This window comes from Tigriopus californicus, chromosome 8 (assembly GCF_007210705.1).
Source record: "Tigriopus californicus strain San Diego chromosome 8, Tcal_SD_v2.1, whole genome shotgun sequence".
Lineage (NCBI taxonomy): Eukaryota > Metazoa > Arthropoda > Copepoda > Harpacticoida > Harpacticidae > Tigriopus > Tigriopus californicus.
In genome coordinates this window covers 8221850-8227173 of record NC_081447.1, presented here as the reverse complement: position 1 = coordinate 8227173, position 5324 = coordinate 8221850, and the positions used below count along the sequence as shown (strand labels likewise).

The window sequence follows — 5324 nt, the reverse complement described above, 5'->3', positions numbered from 1 at the left end:
AGGCAGGCTTGCTAATAACAATTCCCACATAACGTGATCAACTGCGTCGTCCGCATCGCTCTCAGAACAGCCCAATGGCGAAGATGGTTCCAACTTGGAAGATCCACAATCCCACATGGCCCCTTTTGGCTCTCGCTCTCTAGTTCAGAGCTTTGAGAGCTACCAGGCAGAGTGAATAGGAGGTGAAAGCAGAGTCCAGAGTCCAGGGACTTGGGCAGACTCAAGCAGAAGGAAGGAGTGAGTTTGCTAAACTGTTAATTTCTCAGTTTCCCCTCATCCCGATTAATGACAGGCAGAAATTTCTATCTTCTTCATTCCCCCTCCCTCGTCGAGTGTTTGTCTCTTGCTCTTGGAAATCCCCCTTTTCTATTCCACAGCCATCCAACCAACGCACCAGACGAATTCAGAACAACAACAGTTACATCAACAACAACAGTAACAGCAACCAAGCGGCCAAGAACAATGGGTGCTTTTTATTGAACGCCTCCGTCTAGCTTGCTAGCTGGCTCCCTTGCTTGGTTGGTTTGTTACTTGCTTGGAGAACTGAGTGAAGAAGCTCACTCATACGATTAGAAGGAGACAGGCCAGACACCAGGACAGCGAGCGAAAGGCGAACCAATCTCGTTGGATGGGTTCGAGGTTCCAAAGTAGCTTAGGAGCTTAAAAGTGTACAGATCTGACAGACACATTCGGGTTATTTCTTTTTTCTTCTGACTGTGCAGTGTAGTACATTGTCAGGAAAGGCAGGAGGAACTTGAGCCCAGAACGATGGGAGTCGATACTTGTAGTAGAATAATTTAGAGCAACATCCACCAATGCATCCATCAGACATGCATACATGTACATACAACGCCTTTGAATTCATGAGCCACTGATATGCGTGTGGTCTATGAGTGAAAACAACGACAGATATTAGTACATGTGCTCTCCATCGAACAAAATCTGCATAACCACTTCTTTGAGCAACAATTCGCCAATCTCCGGAGAACTTCTTCACCCTGATTTCGTGAGTTGGTAGGGTGGGTAGATGGAAGGGTCTCTTGATTCCTTGGTCTCTTGGTCCAATCTGATGCATTCCTCATCAAAGATGTGACGGGTCTCTCGGACAGCAAGAAATCCACCGCTTCCAACGAAAACCCATTGTGGAGAGGCCTTTGAAAATGGAATCCTCTTAGTGAATGGGGCGGCGGCAGCGACGGGAGCCGTGGTATGCTTGCATAGCAATATACGTACAGTAGAGGATTATCAGTCTCAATCCCCTTTTCCAATTGTATTTTGCAGTTTGCTTGTGGCATTATACCAACAAAGTGGGTTGCAAACCATAGAAACCCTAGCAAAGCAGAAGTGGGAAGACGGGGAAGACGAAGGAGGAAAGGAAATGAGGAAGAGAGGAAAGAAAGGAAGGAGAGAACGAGATGTCACTTGTCTCTGTTTTGTCAGATCTTCCCCAAAACCTAGAAAACCTAGCTATTTGTGCTTGTGGGTGCACACAACAACGGGAGTTTCCATTCAACTGATCTACGAATATGATACCATTGTGCGTACATAATACTGTATTCCGTCATAGATACCTGTTCGTTACGTTTAAACCTGGCATTTGTTCGAGTTTTTGCTCTGGATGCCAGCCAGTGTGCGTTTCCTTTTTTCTTATTTGGTTCCTATTTGGTATTTCCATTGGTGATGGAACAGGCGCGGGATCATTAATAATCCTGATTTGCCACCCTTGACAATCTTGTTCTTCTTTGAAAACCACGAACCAAAAAAAAAGCTGAAAATCTGCAGTTCCAATGGAGCTCGTTAAATTAGCTCGAGGCTCTTAACGGCTTAAGTGCAAACAGGAGTTTAGCGCTCTTCACCTAAGATTAATACCAATAGAAATAATTTTCGTTAGAAAACCACCAAGCCGTCAGGGTGATGAAATGTGTGTCTATGGGTGCGTGTTATTTCTTTCAGACCCGAGTAAAAAGAGTATGTACCATATATCTTTGGGGTATTTCAGGAATTACTCCATTCTGGCCTTTTTCTCTTCACTACCATTTCCTATCCCTAGATCTGTGCCATTTGGTCCATTCAGTCCCAAAGAGAGAACTCTGTGGTTGGTGAGGAAGCAGATTAAAAACACCCGTTGGCAAAGTCCGTGGCAACCGTCGAATGAACTTGAACCCGAAGTTGTACCTCCTCCTTCATGTACTCGTATACCTACTTTTCTTGATTCAATGGAGAAAACACTTGCAGAATTGATTTCAAGATAAGAACCAACAAAACAGCAGAGAGCTTGTCACCTCAATAGATGTAAACTCGCCTCTTTGTGTAGTTGCACATTGTTCTCTTTAGTCCCCAGGGACATTGGATTATGCCAGTCTGAGATATTGGCAAAGAAGGGATCTTTGGCCCAGGGGCTCTCAGGCATGAATCAGAATCAACACTCACTTTCAATAAATCGAGATTGCTCCCAACTACCATGGGCCCTTCTTCGGCCCTAAAATACCCCGTTCACTCGAGAGCAACTAAGAGTCAGGTAAGGAAAGAACGTTGGTGCAATCATTCCATTCGTATCAATATTATCACTTGTTTCCTGGATTCAAACAGGGAATTGAGAGAGTCTGGAGCCAAGGGCTTTCGTGGAATCCCAGGGTAGGCCCAGTCAGTTTAGACTTGGCCAAGATCAAACCTAAATCTAGAGAGAACGGAAAATGATGGTTGTTTGGATGGCTGGTCGGTCCGTAGATGAAAAGAATGGGTACTTGATGCTGGCTACTTTGCCGTTGAAATATGATCAATATTATGAAGGAAAACCAGCGCATAAATTCAATTGTCGTGAGAGTGAATAACACAATCTCACTGATCTTTTGATAAATCGTGAGACGAGAGGGTAGGAATCACCCCTCCTCCGTTCTTGTAATCAAATTATCCTAACATCTCCAAATCGAACGTGTATGCTATCGGTATCACAACACAATCCAATCTAAAGCCGATAATTTCAAGTCAATGTCGGGGTATCAAGTTCCCAACCATTGTTCAAAGCGAAGCTCGTCTACCATATGTACAGTACGTAGAGCTCTGTCAAATGAATGGACTTGAGGTCTTCAAAGAACAACTCTCTGAGGAACTCGTTTCCTTCCCTTACTGTCCGATCTCTATCTACCTCAATTGAAGGAATCAAGCCAAGCCAGTCGTCCGAGGACTCCCTGATCGATGGCCTTTAGTACGCATTGATCATCATCTCGATGGTGGGGCGTGAGGCTGGGCCAAGGCCAGGCCGACGCCAAGCGAGCCAAACGACCAAGCAACTGGCCGCCGTCGGTTGGGTGCCGTTCTTGAGTGTCGAGGCCGAGCTTGGGGAGACAGGGAGACCGAGTTCGCTTCCATCTCGTGGATCGTTGCGAACAAGAAAGAGCGAGACAGACTTCCTACGTGAACAAGTAGTACAAAGAAGAGGGAAGTCCACAGGGATCGAGATTGTCGGACTCGCAGCTACGACTGAGCTACGAGTAGCTAGGTGGCAGAACAAAAAGTGAGAAACTTAACGAGAAAATCCTCAAAAACACACGCAAAACATCCTTTCTGACTCTTTCATCTTGGAATTGCGATATTTGTTTGCCTTCGAATGTTGCAGTCGTATGCAAATGACAGGCTGTGGGTACTACTCGTAGGTGCTAGGCCCAGGCACGTTCAAAATGTCAGAGATGAGTAGTTGGACCATCCTTTTGAGCGCTGAACCACGAAAGCCAAGAGATTTGAGAACAAAATGAAGGAGACGATAGACTGTAACAAATTTGCGATTTTCAGATATTTTGTTGCAGTTGAGCTTCCGGCCATGTTTCTGTAACTACTTTACCATACTACTACACGGTAATCCAGTGTTGTCTCTCTATAAAAAGCGGTGACTGGGCTCTGTGAATGGGCAATGACTGACTTCGAGGCTGGCGGATAATACCTATTCCGTGGTTTGTGAGTCCTTCTCGGTGAGGGTGTTTTCCTTTGATGTCGAGAAAAGAGGACTATCATTCGAATTTTACACCATTCCAGGCCAAGGCCAAAAAGATCCAAGCTGAAGATAAATGTCTTCTTGTCAAACGCGGACTGATTCCATGGTGCCTTGGTTTTGGAATCAAGGTAGCCTGGTCGTAGCCAAAAAACGGCCGACATTTGCTGTGCACAACGCCACTTTTGAACAACCCACAAAACGCAAGCAACCGGCTTTTGTTGATGGAGTAGAATTGGAAGTCCCATAAACTATCTCGCGTCGTGTGTTACGTGTGTAAATTCCACCCACAAGAGGTACTATTTCATCCCTAATCTCTTCTGTCCCGTGACATTGTAGAGACAACTGAACCTCCTGGCTATCGAGTAAAGTATTGAGTAGGGCTTTCTACGTAATATATGTAGGAGTAAGAGTATATATGGAAAGGGAAGCGACTTTTCATGGTCAAGCCGACCACGTTCATTGAAGAGAAATATGATCAGGATCAATTTTCAACCATTAGTTGTTGTCCTTTCACACTGACGGCTATGCAAGTAAATGACAAACATGATGTGATACGCATATTTTCAAGGTTAACATCAATTTTTCCCCATTTAATGTTTAAACAGGCAACTCAGATAGCCTACTAGATCTGGAAAATATCTTCAATTAAGCTTGGACTTGATTTTCATGATAGACTGACATGTTTTTGTTTTAAAAGCATTTGCATGATATCGATTTCTACTAGCTAAAGAACAAATTAATCTTTAAAAGAGCTACTGACCAGTTTGATTGTATTACTAATCTAAAGGTTGAATTAATATTCTTCATTTACCCATAAGACATGTTTTCAATGATAGCTTATCATATGATAAATATCTTTCAAATGTGCTAAAAGTAATGAGCTAATTTAACATCACTGCTTTCACTTTAAACTTAAAGCCTTTGAAATGTACGTATTTCTAACAATTGTTATCATCAAAGGTAGGGAAAAATAACTTTGCCTTTGAGGGTAAGTTTCTGATGGTTGTCAAAATTACTTTTCCTTACAGTGCCAACTCTTCACCTTAACTTTTGCTCGGACAACTACTCGCATTTACATCTCTAGATTTGCTGAATGACGTCAAAATAAGTTATTTTCCGATCTCTAGTTATCATAATATCATTTAGATTCGAATTTCGTGTACCCTGAGACACATTGATAGACTTTGATAGGGTTTTCTTAATGTTGTAGCATTCTATTTAGGTTGTATGATATTTCATTAATATTTAGCCTTATAAGCATCCTTTCAAACACGTTTTTAATCTTCTTGAAACAGAAAATGTGTTCAATAAAACTTGTTCAATTCATCACCTACTA

At 42.9% G+C, this 5324-nt stretch overlaps 1 protein-coding gene across 1 annotated transcript in view; it reads right to left on the bottom strand.

The window, feature by feature from the left end:
• The window catches only part of LOC131884516 (cyclin-dependent kinase 14-like), a gene marked incomplete in the record, with an annotated part of 32572 nt that overhangs the window by 7274 nt on the left and 19974 nt on the right, over positions 1–5324 (bottom strand).